The 26,429-nt window shown below is 44.6% G+C and overlaps 1 protein-coding gene across 1 annotated transcript in view; it reads left to right on the forward strand.

The window, feature by feature from the left end:
- The first annotated feature begins 3,299 nt into the window (after window positions 1–3,299).
- LOC117883809 (tropomodulin-2) overlaps window positions 3,300–26,429 on the forward strand; it is a 68,682-nt gene continuing 45,552 nt past the window's right edge. Inside the window, exon 1 of the mRNA XM_034783584.1 lies at window positions 3,300–3,433. The gene's annotated coding sequence lies outside the window, so the exon portion shown is untranslated. The remainder of the gene's footprint in view (window positions 3,434–26,429) is intronic.

Here is a 26,429-nt window from a genome sequence, read left to right on the forward strand (position 1 = left end):
TGAATTTGCTTTTCCCTGTTGCTTTTCCCCATTTAGTACTGTACATAGATAATCAAAACTAAGGGTGCTCAGATCTTCTTCCAATTTTAGCCAAGCTGTTCAAGACAAGGAGAAAGGAGAGATGTTGGATACATGGCTCTGGTTTTGGCCCATTTCTTATGGGAAATGTTGGAGTGGTTTGGTATGGATCTGAGACTCATTTCATCTGAAGCTTGGGGATGTGGCGTTTCAAGGAGGTGGCTGTCTCTGTACACTGTGTTATTGTGTATACTAGTATTTTCCCAACCAGAGTGACTGAAGTGCCCAAGTTGGCCCACTTCTGTCACTGTCATGAGTGAGTTTTCTCTTTTCTTCCTACCAAAGGTCCTGCCACTTGTGCCTGAAGCCTTTGACAGTGTATGGAGTGAGGCTAACGCTGTTACATTTCAAAGTTGCATTTTTTATTCCCACAGGAAAATTAAGCTCAGATCCAGCATTTGCTTTTCAGTGAGGTGAAGTCAGGTCCTGCTTTTTTATCCAGCTTTCCAGCCAGCTTGTCATGAAGCACATGGACATCTTAATGATTGGTCCAGTGGCCCAAACTTCTCTGCCCCTACTGGCTCCCCACCTAGTGCTCAGCTCTCAACTGGTGTCTGATCAACACCCACTGTCCAATACCGAGCTGCTCAGCACACAGAGCTCAGTATCCAGTGACTTTGTCTCATTAAAACCCAGAGATCTCTTGCTCCTTGTCCTTTGTTCTAACCATTAATAAAACTGCCTTCAGAAGAGTTAGACATTAACCAAAGATCTTCCAAAATGGTTTTATTACTATGTTAGATCTGTATTTATTTACTAAAAGCAGAGTAATTTATAATTTTATGTTCCTTGTAAATAGAAAGTACACAATGGCTGATTCTTCTGATAACCATTGATATTTATGAGTGATGAAAGGATGGGTTGTGTGAAGACACTTTCCAGGATCCCCATCATAGTTAAGACATTCATAACATTACACTGTAAATATTCACATTATTTAAGTAAATGAATACATGCCTTATTACACATAAATACCTGGGAAGTTGATTCCACAGGTATCCTTGATATTTACCGGTCTGTTTTAGGTGTGATCCTCATGTGGAGATAGCTTTGTTGTCTATGGTTTGTTCAATGTTCTAGCAATGGGCACTGGCAAAGTGTTTGTTCTGATTTTACTTACTGTAAGAGCTGAGTTTGATACTGAGATTTAATTGGTTTGGTTGTGAGAGTGAATGGAGCAACCTTCAAATTGGTACATTCTTTTTTTCTCTGAAAATTCCCAAAAGGTACTAACAAATATTTACTTTTCCATCCCAAGAACTTGTATACACATGTTCTTGCAGGGTTTCATTCTATCACCCCTCTTGTTCAATGTGCATAGACAGCCATTGAGAAAACAACAAAGCCCTCTGGTCTGCAAAGCTATCAATATGAAGACCCAGGGTTATCTTACTTTTTCATTAATGCAAGTGCTAGTGTCTGTGCTCAGAGAACAGAATTTTGTTCCCATGGAAAATTACAACATTTTGAAATTTGTTTTTCTGTTTAATCAAAACAAAGAGTCAAAATAAAACAGAAATTCTGAAACAAATAATCAATTTGGAAACATCAAAATGTTTTGTTTCAATAACATTGAGACTTTTGTAAACAATGTCAAAACAGTATAATATAATATAAACTATTAAATGTAATATATAATATTAAAATAAGAGATCTATATAATAAGATTCCAGGATTGTTATTCCGTGTGTCACTCTGAAACCTAGAATGTCTGATTCTTTGTGGAACAATGGAAACAGCTACAAGTGTGGCTGAGAGCTCTTTTTTGTTTAAAATACCACCAGGTTCAATCATCACTGGGATTCACAGTAAGTTACTGTCCAATTTTTAAGTTCTCAGTCATTTTCAGCTTTTTTATACTTTATGACTTACACTCGGCTTCCATGTAGTATACAATGACGGGTTCCCCCCCCCCGGGGCTACCTGGAACGGGGGTACCACTGAGCCCGCCTGGGCTCCCTTTATACTGTACTGCTGTGACAGGCTCTCAAGCCTCCTCCAGCACATATACATGTAGGGACACACCCAGCTGCAGCTACACACAGATGCTGAGATCAGCTCTGCATAGGAAGGCTCAGCTAAGGAACTGCCCAGTTACTCAAGTGCACACATCCCTTCGGAGGGTAAACCGAAATTTGGAGGGTAAACCCAAAATATTTTATTTCAAGGTGTTCCTTATGCTCTACAAAGTCTTAAATGGATGGGAACCAGTCATTCCGAGGTTGCTTTGCTTCCACTCTGTGTTCTGCATTTCTGGTTACAGTCTGCTAAACCGATTTTGCAGTCAGGTTTTAAAACTCACCTCTGGAGGAGCAGAGGCTGAGCTTTCTGTGTGGATCACCCACACCTCTGGAATTCACTCTCTGTGGCCAGGTGTTTAGTGAGCCAAAGAGACTGTCCTTGAAGCTGGGTAGGAGGGTATTTTAATTCTGATAAAATGTGTGTTTGTCAAGCCAGCTGTTAACTGCACGTGGGAAAATATGCACCCGGAATTTCTGTGCACAGTGCCAGGACTGTGTGTTTGCAAATGCACTGACGGCACAACCAGGTGTATAACTGGCCAATTACAGCTTCCACACAGGGGCAATATGCGCATGCAAGTGTGACCATACAATCCATACTACCTAGTCTGAAAACTTGTCAGAGAAGGGGATTCTGCAGGGAGGATAATAGAAGATTGGACCCAGGAGACTAGCCTGGCTGTTGAAAGAAGAGGAAGATACTGCGTGTGGACAATGGAGAGGAGGAAGGGGAAGAGAGACGGATCCCCTGATCTGGGGAAGGAGGGGAGTGGGGTGCAGAATGGGGTGATGGGGATGGTGCCTGGTCCTGTGGTGGTGGAGAGAGAGGGGGTACACATGGGGGTAGTGGGGAAGGACCCCAGTCCTGTGGTGGTGGAGGGAGGGGGATACACATGGGGTGGTGGGGAAGGACCCTGGTCCTGTGGTGGAGGGAGAGGGGATGCACAGGGGGGTGGTGGGGAGGGTCCCTAGTCCTGTGGTGGTGGAGGAAGGAGGATACAGATGGGGGTGGTGGAGATGGTCCTCGGTCCTGTGGACGGAGGATGCTGCTGCCTGAGGCTCAAAGGAGCAGGGAGGCTGGAGGTGGGATACACCCCTAGTATTAGGACCCCCTGGGCTTCTCGGAGCACCCTCTCCATGCCCGAACTACGAGTCCCAGCGTGCTCAGCACTCGGCGCTGGGATTGAGGTTGCGCAGCCGCCTAGCTGGGGAGTGACCTGCCTGTTGACAGCGCTGTTTTGGGGAGGGCTGGCTCCGTGGCTCGGGCAGACGGACTGACTGCCGGGCGGCTGGCTGCACACCCGGAGACAGGCAGGCAGAGACACTGCAGAAGGGTAAGCCCGCGACCCCCCGCCCAGTGCCGCGGGCACGCTGCCTCGCTCCCCCCCGGGCAGGGATGCATCTCCGCCAGCCTCCCGCAGAGACACACAGGCACTGGTGTGGTCCATCCCCGCGCGCTCTGCCTGGCTGAGCATCTGCCCTTCCCGCATCCCGGGAGAAGCAGTGCCCCGGCTGCCGCGCGGCGCAGGAGGGGTCTTGCAGCGCTCTGAGCTGCACACAACCAGCTGGGCGGTGCTGCCTCTTAGGATGCTCTAGTTGAGCACCAGCTCCGGCTGGAGAAGACTGCCTGGGTGTGATTGCCACCGACCGGCTCGGCTGATTGCATTGCGGAACTCTCTGTGTGTGTCGGGGCGTGTGTGTGTGTATATATATATATATATTGCAGGGGATGAAAAGGGAGCTGTGGTTGGATTGTACAATTAAAGGACCTTGCAGGGACTCCTACCTTGGTATACTTGCCGCCCTGCATCGTGGAGTGGTGTCAAACCCTTTTCAGACATTCCTTCTGCCTGGAGCAGAGCTACAATCCCGTCTCCATGTGCTGAAAGCAACATGCTTAGTTCCCTGGTGTGTTAATGGTGGAGCGGTCGGTTTGGTACAATGAACATTACAATGCCTTGTTTTTAACTCCACACCCAATCCCCTGCAAATACACTTTCACAATATGATGTAATGGTTTAAAATTAGAGTGATTGATTTAAACGGTTGATTTAAAAAAAAATAAAGTTCAAATCAGGCTGCAGAATGTCCTTCCTTTAAAAATATAGGCAGAATAAGTAATAATTTATTTTTAAAGGGCAATTTTAAAAATAAAAATATATTTAAAGTTTCTCCCTGCACCTATCCCAGGTACTAAGTGCATTACAAAACTTAGAGCAAACAATGTTAACATATGAAAACATGGTGACTTTTTTTTAATAAGTGAGAATATATCTGCCTCTCCTTGATGCTCATATTCCTTTTATATGTAAAATCGGATTGATATACTGTCTTTAGATCTGGTCTCTTGGCTTGGAACAATTAAGAATAGGTGTATCTAAAGACAGGACTCAGTAATGTGATATTGGTTTAATGATATTTCTAAGTGTTTGATGAAGGAATGTTTTCCTCTGCCTCGGACTATTCTCATCATTATCTGTGACTCTCCTGTACTTCTGCTATCTCCTTTTTGAGATATGGTGACCAGGAAAATGAACACGTGATTCAGGTTGGAGTGTACCACTAATTCAGATAATGGCATTATAATATTTTCAGTATTATTCTCCAACTATTTGCATCCTAACATGGCATTTGCTTTTTTGATTGCTGCTGCACATTGACTAGAGGTCTCCATTGGTCTGTTCACAGTGATGCTCAGGTCTTTTTCTGAATTGTTACAGTTAATTAAGAAGCCAGTAAGGTATGTGCGAGTAGTTCAAATAATCCCTTTCACTGTGAATGACTTGCTTTTGCCAACATTAATTGCATCTGCTATCACGTTGTCCATTCACCTAGCATGGCTAGGTCCCTCTGAACTTTCCCAGAGTCCTCTGCAAATGCTGCCACCTATTTGCTCAATTCCTCTTCCAGATCATCATTTTTCATATTCAACATTTTACAGTTCCGCAGGCAAACTCTATGGACCTTTGTTTACTTACCTTTGCAAGTTGTTTGCAGAAATTGTAAACAAGTATGGAGTCAGATTTATTTTCACCTGGTTCCATGTTTCACTGTATCTGGTGAACCTCCTGACTTGAGGTTGAGGTGACTTGGCAGGGTCTGGGGCTGAAGGGCATCAGGTAGCTACCCTCATCACATACAATTGCATATGCTGGGACTGTGGTGGAGGTTAACTGGTACTCTTCATCCAGTACACACAGTATGCCTCCACCTGTGAAGCAATGTGGCCATAAGTTCTGTTTAATGGTGAAGTTTGATCTACATTATAGTGTGTAAAAGACAAATTATACTGGGATATTTGTTCATCCATCTTTACTTTAATTATGTCAGGTGGCAGCTGGATCCAGCTGTCTGACAATTGTAATTATAAAGCAGGGGAATCTGGGGATAGCCATGGGCAAACAAGCAGCACTCTTTAGATAGCTATGGTCAGTGAGAGTAGAACAATAATTATAATATTATCATGATACATTTCTCACATTAACGTTACTAACATGGACAAAAATCAATAGTCTTGTCTATTCCAGGACCTCCCATCTCTGTTATAAAATTTAAAAGTACTCTGTGTATTTCAGTGCAGAGCTCCTCATGCTATTTATTGCTATAGTTGTCAAGTTGTACACATCACAGATGGTTTCTATTAGCTGGTTAGCAGTTAAGAGGCACAAAACCACATACAGTAACTTCTTGCTTAATATTGAAGTTATGTTCCTGAAAAATGCTACTTTAAGCGAAACAATGTTAAACGAATTCAATTTCCCTATAAGAAGTAATGTAAATAGGGGGATTAGGTTCCAGGGAAATTTTTTTCGCCAGACAAAAGACTACATATATATATATATATATATATAGAGAGAGAGAGAGAGAGAGAGAGAGAGACATATACACAGTGGAAGTTTTAAACAAACAATTTAATATTGTACACAGCAATGATGATTGTGAAGCTTGGTTGAGATGGTGGAGTCAGAGGGTGGAAGAGGATGGGATATTTCCCAGGGGATGCCTTACTGCTAATTGATGAACTAGCACTTGGCTGAGCCCTCAAGGGTTAACACGTTAATGTAGCCTTACACTCTACAAGGCATCAGGAATGGAGGGAGGAGACACAGCATGGCAGAGACAGACAGAGACACACACCTAGGGTGACCAGATGTCCCAATTTTATAGGGACAGTCCCGATTTTGGGGTCTTTTTCTTATATAGGCACCCCAACCCCTGTCCCGATTTTTTACATTTGCTATCTGGTCACCCTACACACACTGTGTGTGTGTGTGTGTGTGTGTGTGTGTGTGTGTGTGAGAGAGAGAGAGAGAGAGAGAGAGCACACTGTCCTTAGGATTTCTGGCGCCCTATGTACTATTATTAAACTGGTGCCCCTGTGCCCGATGACGGTAGCCAGGGCTCGCAGCCGGGGGGAGGGGAGGGCGGAGGGACGAAGCAGCAAGGATACCAAACCACCTGGCCCGCCTCACGGTGGCAGAGAGTCACAGTTGCCCGCAGAGACCCCTGTACTCTCTCCCTCACGCAGAATGCACGGTGCCAGTGCATTCTGCTCTGTGAATATGGCCTCTGCCTAAGGACACTGCAGCACACGCTGGGTGTGTGGGAGTCGACCCGCTTTTACCTGCTGTCATAGGCGGTGGGTGAAGCTGCCGCTTGGGGAGGCTAGCTCCCCAGGCCAACTCTTCTGCCTGAGGCCCTGTCCATACTCCACCCCTGCTCTGCCCCAGACCCCGCCACCATTCTGCCCAGGCCCCACCCTCTCCCCACTATCTCCCTCTTCTCTTCCCTCCCCGTCCCTGCTCACCCCCTTCCAGCCAAATACCTGACCCAAATGAAGGAACTGACATTAGAAAGAAATTGCAGAAGAGTGTTTTTTTCAAAAGAAAATGGAGAATGTTTTCCACTGCATGCCAGATGGTGAAGACTGGACATGCAGAAGGTACCTAATTAAAAGCACTAAACTTGGGAATAAAAAATATCAGTCACAGGTATTTTGATATACCCTGAAGTTTGTCAGAGATTTATTTGCAAAAATTTGCAGTAAGAGCAAGTCATCTGTCCTGCTGAATACAACATTAAATATTATGGAATGCATGATGCAGCTCTTTTCGGCTTTACTTTTTCTTAATCAGTACTTCTAAGGTGATTTTATATTTTAAATGTACTCTTAAGCCTTCATAAAGTAATCATTCCAGATTACTACATATTTAAATCACTGAAACAAAGATGTTATTTTAAATTAATCAGTCACAGAGGTTTACTGTGTTCATAACAATATTCATTGCTTTTAGAAAAAGGGAACACTAATCTACTTTGTGTGATCTCCATAACAATAAATAGACATGTTTATGAAGTGTCACCAACTTTAAAAAATATGTTTCCAAAGATTTTAGGCATAACAAAGGATTTTATATCTTACTAAGGGACTGATTTTGCTAGAGGGTTCTCTTAAAATTACTTCATCAAATAGTCAGAAGTAAAGAAAGGGAAACTCATTTGTCCAGATATCTGGAAGGAAAGGGGTGTTGTCCCTTTAAGGGCTCTCTTCAACAGGGGGGGTGAAGAGAGAAAGTGATGGACAGAAAGGACAGGAAGACTTTAGAAGCATGTTTTTTTGTACTATAGTAATTAAAATTAAAATGTGTATTTTAGATAAGGGTGATCTTTTGAAGGATTTATTTAAAAAACGATATGTCTGAAGATCCAAGCATTTAAGGCTAAAGATGAATACTCAGAATAGATTTTTAGATGCACAACGATTTTTTAGAGATGTGATTTTATAATCTTCAGCAATCTTCTAATGAAATATCTTTAAAGCAAATTTTAAACTAAGGTCCTGTAGACTAACATGTTCTGAGTAAATATTAAGTAATGCACAACTGTTCTTGTCAGTAAATTCAGAAACTGACAGTATATACCTAGGGGTTGGCAAATGCCTGTTACATGGCTTCATTACTTGAACAGCTCTTTAATTTAAATGGCTCTGTAACAGTTTCAATGTTGTGCTAATATGGGGTGGGCAAACTTTTTGGCCTGAGGGCCACATCTGGGTATGGAAATTGTATGGTGGGTCATGAATGCTCATGCAATTGGGGGCTGGGGTGCGGGAGGAAATGCGATCTCTGGCTGGGAGTGTGAGCTCTGGGGTGGGGCCAGAAAGGAGAAGTTCAGGGTGAGGGAGGGGGCTCTGGGCTGGGGTAAGGGGTTGGAATGCAGGAGGGTGCTCCAGGCTGGGACCAAGAAGTTTGGAGGGTGGGAGGGGGATCAGGGCTGGGGCAGGCAGTTGGAGGTCAGGAGGGGGTCAGAGGTGCAGGCTTCAGGCAGTGCTTACCTCAAGCAGCCCCCGGAAGCAGCGGCATGTCCCCCCTCTGGCTCCTGTGCGGAGGTGCAGCCAGGCGGCTCGGCGTGCTGCCCCATCAGCAGGCACCACCCCTGCAGCTCCCATTGGCCGTGGTTCCAATGGGAGCTGCCGGGGTGGCGCTGCAGGGGAGTCCCCTGGCTCCCCTTACACATAGGACCCGGAGTGGGGACATGCCGTTGCTTCCGGGAGGCATGTGGAGCCACAGCACACGTGGAGCGGGGCAAGCCCCCAGCTGGAGAGGTGCAAGCCCCAGACCCCGCTCCTTGGCGGAAGCTTGAGGGCCAGATTAAAACATCTGAAGGGCCGGATGCAGCCCGTGGGCCATAGTTTGCCCACCCCTGTGCTAATAGGTCTGGCAGGCTGGAAGGCTTTTTCACTTTAAGTTACTAGATCCCCTCTGGAGGAAGACTCACCAGGCTACAGCAGCTAGCTGTGGGAGCGTGCAGGAAGGGTCAGAACAGGGATAGGAAGAAGTAGGGGTGTGGACACTAAGACCCAGGGGTGCCCCAAATTTTCGGGTGGCCTACGCAGCTGCGTATGCCTAAGGGCGACCCTGTGTGTGTGTGTGTGTGTCAGAGAGAGAGAGAGAGAGAGAGAGAGACCGGCATTTCCCCTTTAAGTACGCTGACCCCACTCTTAGTACTCTGCCTTTTTAATTAGATCAGCAAGTTGAGACAGCAGCTGCTGCCAGAAAGCTCCCTCCATCCTGAACCCTGTGGTGTGGTGTGCTGTTGTGTGGTGAGCCCCGAGCCCCCCTCTCTGTGGAGATAGGGTACGGGAGCGGGAGGAGGGGCACATCCTGACATTAGCACCTCCTTCCCCCCACCAGCAAGCAGGAGCATCTCCAAGGCAGAGGGCAGGAGCGGCACAGGGCAGTGGGGGGAGGGGCAACTGAACTGCCCAGCAATTGCGAGCCTGCTGAGCGGCTGCGCAGAGGGAACTTAGGGGAGCTGGGGGGGGGGAGGGGCTGCCGGTCCAGCCTGGTACCAAGCCCCCACCACTAGCTCCAACTGGCTNAAGAAGGCATGGATAACTGGAGCTATTTTTTCAGAATGGCTGACTCTCTATGCCGTCCCTGCATGGAAGGAATACTGTGCCAACAAAAATCTTGATTTCAAGATTTTATTACTTATTTCTGATGTACCAGCTCATCCAATCAATCTGGACGACCTGTGCGAAAACGTTAAAGTTGTCTTTCTGCCACCTAACACCACATCACTCATCCAACCTATGGACCAAGGAGCCATCGCTGCATTTAAGGCATATTACTTACGCCGTACTTTCGACCAGCTCATCAGAGGCACTGATGGAGAAGGCAAGCCTACGATTCGGCAATTTTGGCGTGACTACAACATCCTCAAGTGCATCAATAACATCGGTGAGTCCTGGGCTGAAGTTACTCAGGCATGCATGAATGGTGTGTGGTGGAAGTTGTGGCCTGAATGTGTCAATGACTTAAAAGGATTTAAAGATATTGTCCCTGCTATGAAGAAAGATATTCTCAGCTTGGCCAAGAAAGCAGGATTTGATAAAGTGGAAGAAGCTGACGTTACACAACTTCTGCAGTCACATGGAGAAGAGCTAACCAATGAAGATCTGATGCAACTAGACATGATGAGAGCAATGGAAGACGAGGGCCAAGAAGTAAAAGAAGAACCAACCCATCAAAATTTGACTGTCAAACGTCTTTCTGAAGCTTTCCAAATGATTGAAGCTGGTTTGCAGATCCTTAGTGATGATGATCCTGACAGGGAACGCAGCTCTAAAGTGATTAGGGGAGTTGGTCATCTAATGACTTGCTATAAAGAAATTTACCAAGAAGAAAAAAGGAAAGCAAAACAACCATCTCTAGATACGTTTTTTCGAGTTGTGACGGTTAAGGAAGAACAGCAAGAGGAGCAGCCGGACGATCCACTCTCCTCCACCTCTGACTCCACCACCTCAACCAAGCTTAACAATCATCATTGTTGAGTACAGTATTAAATTGTTTAAAACTTATACCTGCATTAAATTGTTTGTTTAAAATTGTTTAAAAGTTATACTGTATATGTATATAATGTCTTTTGTCTGGCAAAAACAATTTCCCTGGAATCTAACTCCCCCCATTTACATTAATTTTTATGGGGAAATTGGATTCGCTTAACATCGTTTTGCTTAAAGTCACATTTTTCAAGAACATAACTACAACATTAAGCAAGGAGTTACTGTATAATCATATGATTACTATCCCCACCTTTTTAATTGGATTCCATACAATTAGCTTTGGGCCTATAAACAGTGCCCTTTTTGTGATGTTGATCACCCTGTTGATTTTGTGTGTGTGTGAGATTTGCTTTTGGAGATTCCATCCAGTTTGTTTCCTTTGATCTAATTATTGTATAAAATAAGCCTATTTAAAACTCATTATTATAATTGAATTGTTTCATTTTACAGCATCCAGTAACATATTAGGTGCCTCACAATACAGAGGAGACATGGCCCCTGACTGGAAGAGTTTATAATCTAATACAAGATTTTACAGTCACTCAAGACTCATTCTTCCAAGACTGAGAGAAGGTGTCTTTAACTAGACTGCATAAGAATATCACTCCTATACACATTTTACATCTGCTGTGTTATTACCCCTTCATACTATGGTATATCCCCAAAGGACCTGCTGTGTTATAACCCCTTCATACTATGGTATATCCCAGGGGTCGGCAACGTTCGGCACGCGGCTCGCCAGGGTAAGCATCCTGGCGGGCCGGGCCAGTTTTATTTACCTGCTGATGCAGCAGGTTCGACCGATCGCGGCCCCCACTGGCCACGGTTTGCTGTCCCGGGCCAATGGGGGCGGCGAGAAGCTGCGGCCAGCACATCGCTTGCCCGTGCCGCTTCTCGCCACCCACATTGGCCCGGGACCGCAACCGTGGCCAGTGGGGGCCGCGATCGGCCGAACCTGCCGCGTCAGCAGGTAAATAAAACTGTCCCGGCCCGCCAGGGTGCTTACCCTGGCGAGCCGCGTGCCGAACGTTGCCGACCCCTAATATATCCCCAAAGGACCTGCTGTGTTATAATCCTTACAGGCTAGTGAAAAGGGTCCTCAACAATAAGCAGTTTCTAGTTTCTGATGGTGCTACAACATTGTCAAAAGTGTTAAAACAGAAACTATTAAGCTCAAAAACTGATGTCTCCAAAGACCTGTAGTGACAAGGTTCCTACAATGCAGATGGTGTGAATCATAGAATCGAAAGACTGGAAGAGACCCCGAAAGGTCATCTAGTCCAGTCCCCTGCACTCAAGGAAGGACTAAGTATTACCTAGTCCATCCCTGAAAGATGTTTGTCTAACCTGCTCTTAAAAATCTCCAAAGATGGAAATTCCACAATCTCCCTAGGCAATTTATTCCTGTGCTTAACTACCTTGATAGTTGGAAAGTTTTTCTTAATGTCCAACCTAAACCTCCCTTGCTGCAATTTAATCCCATTGCTTCTTGTCCTGTTCTCATAAGTTAAGGGGAACAATTTTTCTCCCTCCTCTTTGTAACAACCTTTTATGTACTTGAAAACTGTTATCATGTGCCCTCTAAGTCAGGGGTTCTCAACCTTTTTCTTTCTGAGCCTCCCCCCCAACATGCTATAAGAACTCCACAGCCCAGATGTGCCACAGCAGCTGTTTTTCTGCATATAAAAGCCAGGGCTTGTGTTAGGGGTGTATCAAGTAGGGTAATTGCCTGGGGCCCCACACCATAGGGGGCAAAGTGAAGCTAAGTTACTCAGGCTTCAGCTTCAGCCCCAGGTGGTGGGGCTCGGGGCCCTCAGCTGTAGGCCCACGTGGCGGGACTTTGGCTTTTTGCCCTGGACCCTACTGAGTCTAATGCCAGCCATGGTTGGCAGACCCCCTGAAACCTGCTCGCAGCCCCCCAGAGGGCCCCGGACCTCTGGTTGAGACCTGCTGCTCTAAGTCTTCTCTTCTCCAGACTAAACAAACAGAGTTTTCAGTCTTTCCTCATAGGTCATGTTTTCTACACCTTTAATCATTTTTTGCTCTTCTTTGGACTTTCTCCAATTTGTCCACATCTTTCCTGAAATGTGGTGCCCAAAAATGGACATAATATTCGAGTTGAGGCCTAAGCTGCGCAAAGTAGAGTGGAAGAAATACTTATGTCTTACAACACTCCTGCTAATCCATCCTAGAATGATATTTGATTTTTTTTGCAAAAGTGTTACACTGTTGACTCATATTTAGCTTGTAATCCACTATGACCCCCAGATCCCTTTCTGCAGTACTCCTTCATAGGCAATCATTTCCCGTTTTGTATGTGTGAAACTGATTGTTCCTTTCCAAGTGGAGTATTTTTGCATTTGTCCTTATTGAATTTCATCCTGTTTACTTCAAAGCATTTCTCCAATTAGTCCAGATAATTTTGAATTTTAATCCTGTCCTTTCAAGGCACTTGCAACCCCTCCCAGCTTGGTATGGTCCGCAAACTTTATAAGTGTACTCTGTATGGTATGCCATTATCTAAATCATTGATGACGATATTGAACAGAACCAGACCAGAACTGATATCTGCGGGACCCCACTTGATATGCCCCTCCAGCTTGACTGCGAGCCACTGATAACTACTCTGTAGGAACAGTTTTCCCAGCATGCTAAAATACCCCACTTTTGCTACTGTTCTATAAACTAAGAACAACACTACATACAGTGTGAAACACTGCTTTGGGAGAAGGACACATGCATTTTAAAGGAAATAATTCAACAGGATTTTTTAATTTAGTAGGAAAAAAGTGTTGATTTTTATGCTCAGACCTGAGAAAATTTTCATTCATTTTACAAATTTCTAAAAATACATGCTTAAAAATGAAAATACTGCTTCACACCAACTATAGCAGCACCAAGTAGTCTATTCCAAGGACCAGAACACTAATATATTTTAAACTATTCCAGTAATATTAGTGAATGTTTCTCTTATGAATGCTAACATATTTGAAAGAGTAGAAACATTCCTTACTTTCTTTGAATACCCTCGGACAGCTGAACAAAAGAGTATTAAACAAGAGGTGGAACAAATCAGTTACGTAGATACTGGATCCAATGAATGGGCTTGGGTCCATTATGATTAAGAGCAGTATTCTTGTAACACAAACACATGTGCGGTAAAAATGGGATGATTGTTCCACAGTTATCCAGCAAATGGAGCTCTCCAAATTATACAGTTAATCCAGTCCCAGACAGATTGTCTTTCTGATCTCCAAGAACAGCTCTGAAAATCAGGTTGTTGAAAACTGCATGTATTGAGGAATTCTAAATTGACATTTGCTTTTTCCAAATAAAGTTCCTTATTTTGATAATTTTAAAATGTAATCACAAAAAGCAGGAGTGAGATTAGTTTTACAACCATGAGCATAAGGGAGATACACATAAGAGATCACTTTCAGCAGTACAAAGTTGTGCCTTGGTTTTGAACCAGGAATATTTCAGACACCTCAGGAGAGTCAAAATGGAACCATTTGGCCCAGCCTGTCACAGATGTATATTACTGATGTACCGGGAAGTGTTAAAAGGACCTACACCTTTTTTTTCTCTGTATGATCAAAAATGACTTTAGTTACAGAGCCTGCCACAACAGTAAAAAGCATGGAGGAAGAAAATGAAAGAGAACCTCACCAAGGCACCAAATGGAAAAAAGAGAAGGCTGATCATGTGAGATGTCTTTTTAGTCAGGGCCCCTGTGGTTACAGTATAATACATTAAGTGAATGAATAATCCAGTATTATACATAATAATACACCAACTTTGACAGCCCTACATTCTTTTCTGAGGGCAGCAGGGATTGATTCTTCAGGACAGGGCCGGCTCCAGGCACCAGCTTAACAAGCAGGTGCTTGGGGCGGCCAAGGGAGAGGGGCGGCACTTGCGGCAATTCGGAGGCGGCAGGTCCCTCACTCTAGGAGCGAAGGACCTGCCGTCGCCGATCGCGGCTTTTTTTTTCCAGTTGCCGCCGCCGATTGCGATCGCGGCTTTTTTTTTTTTTTTTTTTGCTTGGGGCGGCAGAAATGTTGGAGCTGGCCCTGCTTCAGGATCCTCTTTGATTTTCTCTTCTGTTTGCAAAAACCTTCCTAGGAATCTGCAAATTAAGGAAACTATATTCAGGGCTGCCCAGCGGGGGGAGGGGGGGGGAGGGCAAGTGGGGCAATTTGTCCCAGGCCCCGCAGGGGCCCCCACGGGAATATAGTATTCTATAGTATGCAACTTTTTTTTATGGAAGGGACCCCCGAAATTGCTTTGCCCCAGGCCCCCTGAATCCTCTGGGCAGCCCTGACTATATTGATACTTTCCTCTGGCTCTTCCAGTGTGATTTCTCTTATTCTGCCTCTCCTTTCTGACTCAAGTCATTCCATTAACAAGAACTGGACTACGTCATGTGTAAAAAATGAAGCAACAATGTAAGGATTTGCAGGAGGATCTGGCTCTTAGAATGCGAGTCCCTCAGGACAGAACTGCCTTTTTATTTGTCTTGTACAGCATGAGCACAGTGGTGACACTGAACAAATGATAAATAATGTTAAGTAACCTATTTTTTCCCCAGACTAGTTTTTCCTCAGTCTCTAAACTGATTTATCAGGTATTCCTTTAAAATGTTTATTCCCTTAAGACGTGTTCATTGAAGAGAGCTTCTCTGTGCTGCTGTAAAATAACTGACTTCTGTTTCTGATAGCTAGCTTTTAGTAAATGGATGTGTCCCTTTGCTCAATGGCTACATTTATAGGGGGAAAAAAATCACAGTTAGCTTATGCCGTCCCTATCTGAAAATTCAAGTGGATGTTTTAGAGTGCAAGCATAACCAGCTGAGGTTACATACGTCCTGCATCAATCTCTCAATTCAAAGCAGGTGCTGAAAGTTATCAGGATATGTATACACATGGCTTTTCCCCCCCCCTACAGACAAATTATAACTAATATGCATTAACACAGACAATCTCTGGGCTTGCAAGTCCAGGGCTGTGAAGCATTGCTTTTTATTTGACTAATTTATTACAATACTAATTTGTTAGGTATTTGATTATTAGTAAGAACTTAAATCCTCAAAAAGAACAGGAGTACTTGTGGCACCTTAGAGACTAACAAATTTATTAGAGCATAAGCTTTCGTGGGCTACAACCCACTTCTTCGGATCTTATGCTCTAATAAATTTGTTAGTCTCTAAGGTGCCACAAGTACTCCTGTTCTTTTTGAGGATACAGACTAACACGGCTGCTACTCTGAAACTTAAATCCTAGCACTGTGGCAACAAGGTAACATTTCATGTAAAAAATAAAGGGTTCCTGTTTTTGTCTCTGAATTATGTCATGAAAATTTCCATTGATATGTTTAAAATCTGTTTGACGGAAACAGTTTCTCTTTAAATAGAGGCTTTTTCCCCTTAGGGCAAGTTTAGCGTTAGCTTACATTATCTTCCTAGCAACTGTTTTAGTCCTATCTAATATCTACCTAATGCTTGCAGCTGTAATGCAGATGTTTATGGTCGCTCGGGTCTACAGACTACTGGGGCCATTGTCCGCAGGTGGCACCTTACGCTTTTTGGACATGTCGCAAGGATGCCACAAGACGTTCCAGCAAACGCCATTCTCCACGTGGCTTGTAACATCTGGGATAAAATTCCACCAACCAAGGGATAGAAGCGGCCCAGAGGCAGACCCCCTATTACATGGGTTCATAAAGTCTGTTCCAATGTTGGACTCTCAGGCCATCAAGCCTTTGTGGTTGCGCAGGAATGGACCAAATGGCGAACGATCGCTACGGCCGACTGTCTGGCTAAGCGTTGAAGAAAGAGAGAGAGAATGCCTGGTAGAACTTGAAGAGTTATTTTGTGGTAATATTAGACTAGGTCTGGATTTTTAGGCTGAACATTCAGAAGTCAGATACTCTATTCCAAAACCATGCAGCTGCCTTGTATCCTGGTAATGCATCTGTTATTTTGCAATTTACATGACAATTAGTTTCTTTATGTCTGTCTTGACAGCTCCCATTAAAGTCAAATGAAAGACATCCATTTACTTTAATGAGAGTTGGAGAGTTGGCCTTGATAAAGAAACCAGCCATCCCATGTAAATTGCAAAGGTATCCATGTGAGTCTCTAGCTATTTATAGAAAGCAAATTCAAACTTTCTTTGATCCGGATAAGATGAAAGACAATCATTAGGGAATAAAAGAAGGAAGATGAAACATCAATGGATCCTCTCCCTTTGATGTAGAAGAGGTTTCCCATGAAGTCATATAATAATTTAGATTTTAATTTTTTTTAATAATTTTAAATGTATTCATAACTATTTGAGATGTGCAAGTATCTACTGGAAACAAAGTAGTTTTCTTTACTATGTCTGATCAATTTATAGTCTGCCGCAGGTTGTGATGATAAATTATACTGATTGCAGTTGTTTCCTTGTTATAAATTATGATGAATAATTATGCATTGACAATATGTGGACTTCTTTTAAGTTGATATTTTTCCTGTTTCAGTTTAAACAGCAAGAGCAGGTTCACTGGATATTCCTTTAAAAATATTTTTCATAGACTACAAAACCAGAAGGGACTACTGTGATCATCTAGTTTGCCCTGTTTATAACACAGGCCACAGAACTTCCTTTAATTAATTTCTGTTGAAATTAGAGCATATCCTTTAGAAAAACATCCAATCTTGATTTAAAGATTACTAGTGATGGAGAATCCACCACAATCCTTGGTAAATTGTTCCAATGGTTAATTACCGTCACTGTTAAAAATGTGCACCTTATTTCTAGTCCAAATTTACCTAATTTCAGCTTCCAGCTATTGGATCTTGTTATATCTTTGTTTGCTAGACTGAAGAGCCTATTATCAATTTTTTTGTTTCCCATGTAAGTACTTTTAAACTGTGATCAAGTCACCCCTTAACAAAAGGAAGATTAAGCTACCTAGATTGAGCTCCTTGCGTCTATCACTATAAAACAGATTTTCCAATCCTTTAATCATTCACATATTTCTTCTCTGTGCCCTCTCCAATTTAAAGTAAGAATGGAGGAGTGTGGAGAATGTAGGGCATCAACAGAATGAAGTGCAGTGTGGTTTATTAGTAGTCATCCCATAAGAATGGAGATCAACTTTCCTGGGTTCAATTTCCAATTCTGCTGAGTGATCTAGGGAAGGTCACTTAACTTCTCTGTGTCTCAGTTTCCCCATCTCTAGAACAGGGATGATAATATCCACTTCACAAGGGTGCTGTGACATTTAATTAATTAATGTTTGAACAGTGATTTGACAGCTTCATTTGAGAGTCACTTAGGGTTCAATCCTGCAAGGTGCTGATCAACTCCTAGAGGTTATGAGTACCCTCAACTCCCACTGACTTCAGAAGCATCTCAGCACCTTTCAGGATCAAGCCCTTGAAGTGCTATGGGTTAAATCCACCTAGACATGGAGGACCTTCCCCACCATTTAACAGTTGTGTGCAGGATGGGGTGCAAATGAAGTGACTATACAACTACTACAGAACACTACAGCACATCTCTTCAGCAACACTGGCTATTGCAAACACATCAAACCTGTCCCCTACTCTCTAGATTAGCTTTCCATGGAATATTGAATCAAGTTCAAGGTCTCAGTCCTTATTTTCATAGTGCTCCATGACCTGGTCTGCTATATTTAAAAGATTCACTAAAGCTCTGGGATGAAGGCTACGGTCAACAACTCACTTTTCTGACACAATGTACTTTTCTATCAGAAGGGAAAAAATCATCTATGCAGGAGACAGAACTTTCTTGGGGCCTGGTCAGAGACAGTGGAATGAACTCCCTCAGGAAGTAAGGACATCAAAAACAAACAACCCACCTTACTAAAACAAAACACTCCACTGCACACACTTCTTCCCCTGCAGAGCGGATGAGAGAACAAACCACATGGGACCAAAGAGAATCATGTTACTTAATGCAGTACTGGAAGATGCCCAAACACTACTGTGATGTGCTCGGTTTAAGAACCTATATACAGTAACTCCTCACTTAACGTCATCCCAATTAACGTTGTTTCGTTGTTACATTGCTGATCAATTAGGCCTTGGCTACACTTGCGAGTTGGAGTGCATTAAATCAGCCCCAGGCGCCCTAACTCCTGAGGTGTCCATACTGGCAAGGCACGTAGAGCGCCCAGACTCCATGGCTGGAGCACCCCTGGTAATCCACCTCCATGAGAAGCATAAAGCTTGCTGCGCCCCGGCTGGAGCACCGCAGTGCCAGTGTGAACGCCCTGGTCTCTTAATGCGCTCTGATCAGCCTCCATGAAGTGTCCCACAATGCCTGTTCTAGCCACTCTGATCATCACTTTGAACTCTATTGCCCGGCCCTCAGGTGACCAACTGTCAGACCTGCCCTTTAAATTCTCTGGGAATTCTGAAATTCCCCTTCCTGTTTTCTCAGCAAGGCATGTAGTGCTCTCAGTGCATCTTTCCAGGTGACCATGCCTCCAGTGCCAGGCGATTCCCAGTATGGAGCAATGGCGAGGTGCTGGACCTCATCAGTGTTTGGGGAGAGGAAGCTGTCCAGTCCCAGCTGCGCTCCAGCCGTAGGAATTATGATACCTATGGGCAAATATCAAGGGCCATAACAGAAAAGGGCCATGACCGGGACGCAGTGCAGGGCAGGGTTAAAGTGAAGAAGCTGCAGAATGCCTACCACAAAGCGCAGGAGGCAAACCACCGCTTCGGTGCTGCCCACACAACCTGCCGTTTCTACAAAGAGCTGGACGAGATACTTGGGGGCGACCCCGCCTCCACTCCAAAGAGCACCATGGACACTTCAGAGGCCATAGCAGCACACAGTTCAACAAGGCAGGAGGAGGAAAGCGGGAGCAAGGGTGCTGAGGAGTAGGGGAGCCCAGAGCTAGAGGACAGCCCGGCATCCCTAGCTGCATGCAGCCAGGAGCTGTTTTCAAGCCAGGAGGAAGGTAGCCAGTCGCAGCAGACCGTGCTTAGGGAAGAACAAACAGCAGAGGTGGTGCCCGGGTAAGTGGCTTTTATTTGGGGAAGGTAGTTGTTCAGTGCGGGCTCTTGGGACGAGGAGGGTTGTAGAAAGAAGGGTTAGGGCTGCGTGCATGCCTAAATGCGGAATAGGGCATTGATGTGCTCTCTCACATCGGGGTTATCGGCCTCAGTGATCTCATCGAAGGTCTTATGCAGAAGCTGGGCAATCCGCTTGCACAGGTTCCTTGGCAGAGCTCTGTGCTTAGGGTGACCAGATGTCCCAATTTTATAGGGACAATCCTGATTTTTGGGTCTTTTCCTTATAATAGGCTCCTATTACCCCCCACCTCCTGTCCCGATTTTTCACATTTGCTGTCTGGTCACCCTATCTGTGCTCCTTGTCCCAGTTAGGCTAATATGTCCGCGCCACTGTGCCGTGAGGGACAGGGGGACCATTGCCGCACACAGGCAAGCGGCATAAGGGCCAGGGCAGAAGCCGCATTGTAGTAGAAGACCCTCCCTTGCTTCCCAGGTCACCCTCAGCAGCGAGATAACTTCCAGGACGAACTCATCCTGTGGAAAATGTGGGGACAGTGTTCAGTATAGGGGCCCCCTGCAGCTTTTGGCTCTCCCCAAGCACAGAACCCCAGAGGACACCACGGCCCTGAAACAATCAGTCTCCCTTGCCCCTGTGCTTACTCACCATTTCGGGGCTCTTGTGGGTTATGTACGCTCGCTTTGGGACGAGCACTTTCTGCTATTGTGTGCACTGTGCTTGTCTTTAAGTTTGGCCGAATCATTGCTCTGTCTAGTGTGAACACTGCTGCCTCTGTTAAGTGTTGCATTTTGACTTTACAGATGCAACCTTGAGATCCTTCCTTGTTATCAACCGCCGAAAGGCTGCAAAGAATCAGGAAGCGTCCGCGAAGAAGCAAGGAGGACCTTCTGCATGACTTCATGCAGCAGTCCCTTACTGAAAATCAAAAAGTACAGGAGTGGCGGGAGACCAAAAGGAGGCTCTGCCAGCAGAATGCGGATCGCCAGCACCAAACCACGGAGCGACTCCTAAGCATTATGGAGCACCAAGCGGACTCGATGTAGGCGCTCATAGCACTGCAGACGGAGCAGATCCACGCCCCCCACCCCACCCCCAGTCCTTGTCCCAAAACTCTTTCCCTTGTGCCCCCATGTCACCGCCAACCCACTTTCCCCAACATCCGGTTTCTTATCGCTGCCAGCTGCCTCCAACACCTGTAGCTTAACCACCCAGCCCTGAAAACTATGACCCTTACCCACTGCACTCAACCCCTATCACCATGCGTTTTAGCCAGCCTGAAGTGCAGCACTCCAGACAGGAAGGCTGAGTATGATAAAAGGACATATGAAAATCTGTGATTGTCCCGTTCCCCACCCCGCCCCTTCCCTCCTCCCACACAGCACAGATGTGTCATGCCATGTGTGTTTTCCCAGCAGTTGTGTTTCTTTTCAATAAATTAATTCTTTGGCTTTGCAAACATTCTTTATTGCATTAAGTAAAAGATAGCATAGCCCAGGAAAGCAACAGGCACTGCAGGTCAGTGCATCATACATAGCAAACACAGATGCCTACTAGCATTGGAACCACTGCACTTCACACCTGTGCAGGGCACCAAACATTACTGGTGGCTTTCAGCATTGAATTGCTCCCTCAAGGCATCCCTAATCCTTACAGCCCCGCCCTGGTCTCTGGCTGTTCAAATTCAGCCTCTAGGTGTTGAACCTCCATGGTCCATGCTTGAGTGAAGCTTTCACCCTTCCCTTCACAAATGTTATGGAGGGTACAGCACGCAGATATAACCACGGGGATGTTGTCATTGGCCAGGTCCAGCTTCCCATACATAGTGCCAGCGGCCCTTTAAACAGCCAAAAGCATACTCAATAGTCATTCTGCACTGACTCAGCCTATTGTTGAACTGCTCCTTGCTGCTGTCAAGGCTCCCTGTGTATGGTTTTATGAGCCACGGCATTAAAGGGTAAGCAGGGTCTCCAAGGATCACAATGGGCATTTCGACTTCCCCTACGGTGATCTTCTGGTCTGGGAAGAAAGTCCCGGCTTGCAGCTTCCTGAACAGGCCAGTGTTCCGAAAGATGCGTGTGTCATGCACCTTTCCAGGCCAGCCTGCGTTAATGTCAATGAAATGCCCACGGTGAACCACAAGCACCTGGAGAACCATAGAGAAATACCCCTTTCGATTAACGTACTCGGAGGCTAGGTGGTCTGATGCCAGAATTGGAATATGTGTCCGATCTATCGCCCCTCTGCAGTAGGGAAACCCATTTGTGCAGAGCCAGCCACAATGTCATGCACGTTACCCAGAGTCACAGTTCTGAGCAGGATGCGATTAATGGCCCTGCAAACTTGCATCAACACGATTCCAACGGTCGATTTTCCCACTCCAAACTGGTTAGCGACTGATCGGTAGCTCTCTGGAGTTGCCAGCTTCCAGACTGCAATAGCCACATGCTTCTCCACCATCAGGGCAGCTCTCAGTCCTTGCGCTGCAGGGTGGGGGTGAGCTCAGCACAAGGTCCCATGAAAGTGTCTTTTCTCATCCGAAAGTTCTGCAGCCACTGCTAGTCATCCCAGACTTGCATGACGATGTGATCCCACCACTCAGTGCTTGTTTCCCGACCCCAAAAGCAGCGTTCCACTGTGGTGAGCATGCCCGTGAATGCCACAAGCAATCTTGTGTCATATGCGTTATGCGAGTCGACATCATCGTCAGACTCCTCACTGTCACTTTGTAGCTTAAGGAGTAACTTGACTGCAATTCATGACAGGCTGGCGAGACCCATCAGCATATTCCTCACAAGTTTGGGATCCATTCCTGCAGACCGAAAGGGAAGACAGAGCGCGCAGTACAAAAAACGTTGAAAGATGGCGCCAAATGTGGACGGAAGCACAGGGATTGCTGGGATGTGAAGCGATGCATCATGGGGCATTGGGACAGGACCCAGAACGTCCCCCACCCCCTCTCCCCCTTTCCTTTCCCACAAGGTACAGTGCCAGAATGGGAAGAGGTGCTCTGTGGGATAGCTGCCCATTATGCACCGCTCCCAATGCCGCTGCAAGCGCCACAAATGTGGCCATGCCACTGCGCTTGCAGCTGACGGTGTGAATACGCAGCAGTGCTTTCCCTGCTGCAATCTCCGAGAGCTGGTTTAACTCCCGGCGCTCTACACCTGCCAGTGTAGCCATGCCCTTAGAGAACATGCTCGTTTAAAGTTGCACGATGCTCCTTTATAACATTGTTTGGTAGCCGCCTGATTGTCAACTGCTTGCAGGAAGAGCAGCCCGTGGGAGCTAGCTGGTGGGGGCTTAGAACCAGGCTGGACCGTCAGCTCCCCTATCAGCTCCCCCTAAGTTCCCTGTGCAAAGCCGCCCAGCAGGCTATCAATTGCCGGGCAGTTCAGCTTCCTCTCCCCCCACTGCCACGTGCTGCTCCTGCCCTCTGCCTTGGAGCTGCTCCCGGGAGCCTCCTGCTTGCTGTGCAGAGCGGGGGTGGGGAAGAGGGGTGTTAATGTCAGGGTGTCCCCCTGCTCCTGCAGCAGGTGCGGGGGAGGGCACACAACAGGACTCAGGACGGAGGGAGCTTGCTGGCAGCAGCTGCTGTCTCAACTTGCTGATCTACTTAAAAAGGCAATGTACTTAGAGTGGGGTCAGCGTACTTAAAGAGGCAATGCGTCTCTCTCTCTCACACACACACACACACACACACACACACACACACGGTGTGTGTCTCTGTCTCTCTCTGCCAGGCTGTGTCTCCTCCCTCCAGTCCTGCTGCCTTGTAGAATGTGAGGCGACATTAACAACAATGCGTTAACCCTTGAGGGCTCAGCCGAGTGCCAGTTCATCATTTAGCAGTAAGGCATTCCCTGGGAAATATTTCACCCTCTGACTCCTCCACCTCAACCAAGCTTCACAATCATCTTTGCTGTGTACGGTATTAAATTGTTTGTTTAAAACTTATACTCTGTGTGTGTGTGTGTGTGTGTGTATGTGTGTACATATATATATATATATATGTCTTTTGTCTGGCAAAAAAAATTTCCCTGGAACCTAACCCCCGCTATTTACATTAATTCTTATGGGGAAATTGGATTCGCTTAACATTGTTTCGCTTAAAGTAGCATTTTTTAGGAACATAACTATAATATTAATCAGGAAAAGAGCTGCATGCAGTGCTGAAAATTTTTAGACTGAACCATTACTTAGCATGAGTAATGATTTTCAGCAATACAGTCAAATCAAAAGCCAAATCTAGCTCTCTGAATTCTTCTTTTTCTCCCTGGCATAATTATCCTATGACTGCCTTGACTAGGAGGGTCAGGCACATAGAAAAAAATAAATACACTTACATGATCATTACTCACTAGATCACAGAATTAAAGGTTTTCACTAGAAACAAATATTTTGAGGGTTAGATCCCAAAGTAATTTTACACACCATTTTTTAAACCAGAAAAGTTATTACAAAACATTTACAATATTTATTAACTTCTCTAATCTATTATAAGAGCTGAGAATATGTTTCTCTATTTATAAAACAAATAACATTACTCCAGAGCTAATTGAAGAAAATGTAACTACACCCACAAAAACTAAAATACTATTAGGAATTGTTCAACAGATTACGCATTTCCAGGTAATTTAGTACCTAAAAAACCCCGTCTAATTATGTGCCAGTTCAGGCCCTGATTCAAGAAAGCATCTCTATTCAGAACTGCACTTTAAAGCATATGCTTAAGTCCCACTGAAGCTAAGTACATGCTTAAGTACTGTCTTTAATAGAGATGGATTGAAGGAAGTGCTGAATCGAGGCTGGTAAAAAGTGCTAGACTGATAATCTTGGAGACTAACGTGTTCTATTTACCCTTAGAACATAGGCTCTGACAATGACAGCTTCTACTGTCTTGCCAATGCACCTCAATCCTGAGGTGGACGGACAGTCTCCACTGGTAAGAGGTGGACAGGTGGAGGTGTGGTGATGGACTGCAGAGAGTTGTGTTGATGGGTGGTAGGCGGTGGTGAGGTTTAATTATACTCTTGGCTGAGTCTATCAACAAAGATGCTAAATCTTCACCGAAATGAATAAGGGTCACACAATCCAGCCCAATCTGAGGTACAAATATGTACTACTCAGAATGATAAAGGCACTGGGACCTCAGCAGTTGTAGCTGGTTTTGTTCCTCAAAGCAATCATTTCCCTAACTCTATCTGATAAAATATTCCAACCTCTGGATTACAACTCTGTCTTTCCCAGGGACATGATTAAACTCTAATGAAATCAGCCTTTAAACCACTAAATACAGTTTTAAAAAGCTGTAATCTCCTTAAAGAAGTTTTTCATCCCAAGTAATGACTGCTAGCTAGAGTGCTAGGAGTTTAATGAGTTTAACCAAAGAAACTTTTAGAAGGCTCTTTGCAGTCTATGTAACAGAAGTGCTGTGAAAACAAAAAGGAGTCCTTGTGGCACTTTAGAGACTAACAAATTATTTGGGCATAAGCTTTCATGGGCTAGAACCCACTTCATCGGATGCATGTAGTGAAAATATAGGAGCAGGTATAAATACATGAAAGGATGGGGGTTGCTTTACCAAGTGTGAGGTCAGTCTAATGAGATAAACCAATTAACAGCAGGATACCAAGGGAGGAAAAATAACTTTTGAAGTGGTAAGAGAGTGGCCCATTACAGACAGTGGATAAGAAGGTGTGAGTAAAAATAGGGAGAAATTAGTATTGTGGAAATTAAGTTTAGGTTTTGTAATGATCCAACCACTCCCAGTCTTTATTCAGGCCTAATCTGATGGTATCCGGTTTGCAAATTAATTCCAGTTCTGCAGCTTCACGTTGGAGTCTGTTTTTGAAGTTTTTTTGTTGAAGAATTGCCACTTTTAGGTCTGTTATTGAGTGACCAGAGATTGAAGTGTTCTCTTACTGGTTTTTGAATGTTATGATTCCTGATGTCAGATTTGTGTCCATTTATCCTTTTGCATAGAGACTGTCCGGTTTGGCCAATGTACATGGCAGAGGGGCATTGCTGGCACATGATGGCATATATCACATTGCTGCATCTGAATTTGACTCAACAGTGTAAATATAATATATTTGGCATGAATGCTTTTATTATCTAAAGGTGATTTTGGTTACAATGTGAACCACTTAGCCTTTTGTAAAGCTAATGCTGAATTCAGCAGCAAAAACAAAAGAAAAAAAAAACCAAATGATTTCAGTAAACCTCTTTGGCTGCTACTTTTGCATAAACTTTTCTAAAACTCACCATATGTATTAGGATTTTGATAACAAAGGAATTTTTACAACTCTGAGAACTTTGTGACAGGTCAGAAGATTACTAAACCTCCTAAAGGAAACCTAAAAATGTGTCTAGTTGTACTGTTAAAGCCAGGAATGACTTTATGATATTGGTATATTGCAATGGAAGTTGGAGTATAATGAAAAAGTTCTCTTTCATGTGGCAGGATGATACGGTAATTCTATTAATATTTTAACAGATTTGCCTTTATATTATTTTTTTAAATGTCCAGACCCAACATGTGATGTTTATATAATTCTGGAGTTTTCAAATCTGTAACCTATCCTATAAATTATTCTCTTCTGTCATGTGAACTATTGACTTCTATTCAGAAACTGGATCAATAGCCAAAAGAGATGTATTTAAAATGCTTATTGGGCTCATCTAGTTTTCTGCCATGCACTTTTCTATTTTGGTTCTAATTCTCTCATTCAGTTTTTAGTTTAAAACCACAGGTGGAAGGGAACATTGTAAGAGTGTGATTATAATTAAATGAACCCTTTGGTTAGGATTTTGACTGAATAAAAGATAAAGGACCAGACCCTCAGGCAGCGTAAGTTTCAAGTCAATGGAGTTTTACCAGTTTACATCAGAAGAGGACCTGGCCCAGAAAATTCAATGTTATAGTTGCCC

This window comes from Trachemys scripta, chromosome 10, assembly GCF_013100865.1.
Source record: "Trachemys scripta elegans isolate TJP31775 chromosome 10, CAS_Tse_1.0, whole genome shotgun sequence".
NCBI lineage: Eukaryota > Metazoa > Chordata > Testudines > Emydidae > Trachemys > Trachemys scripta.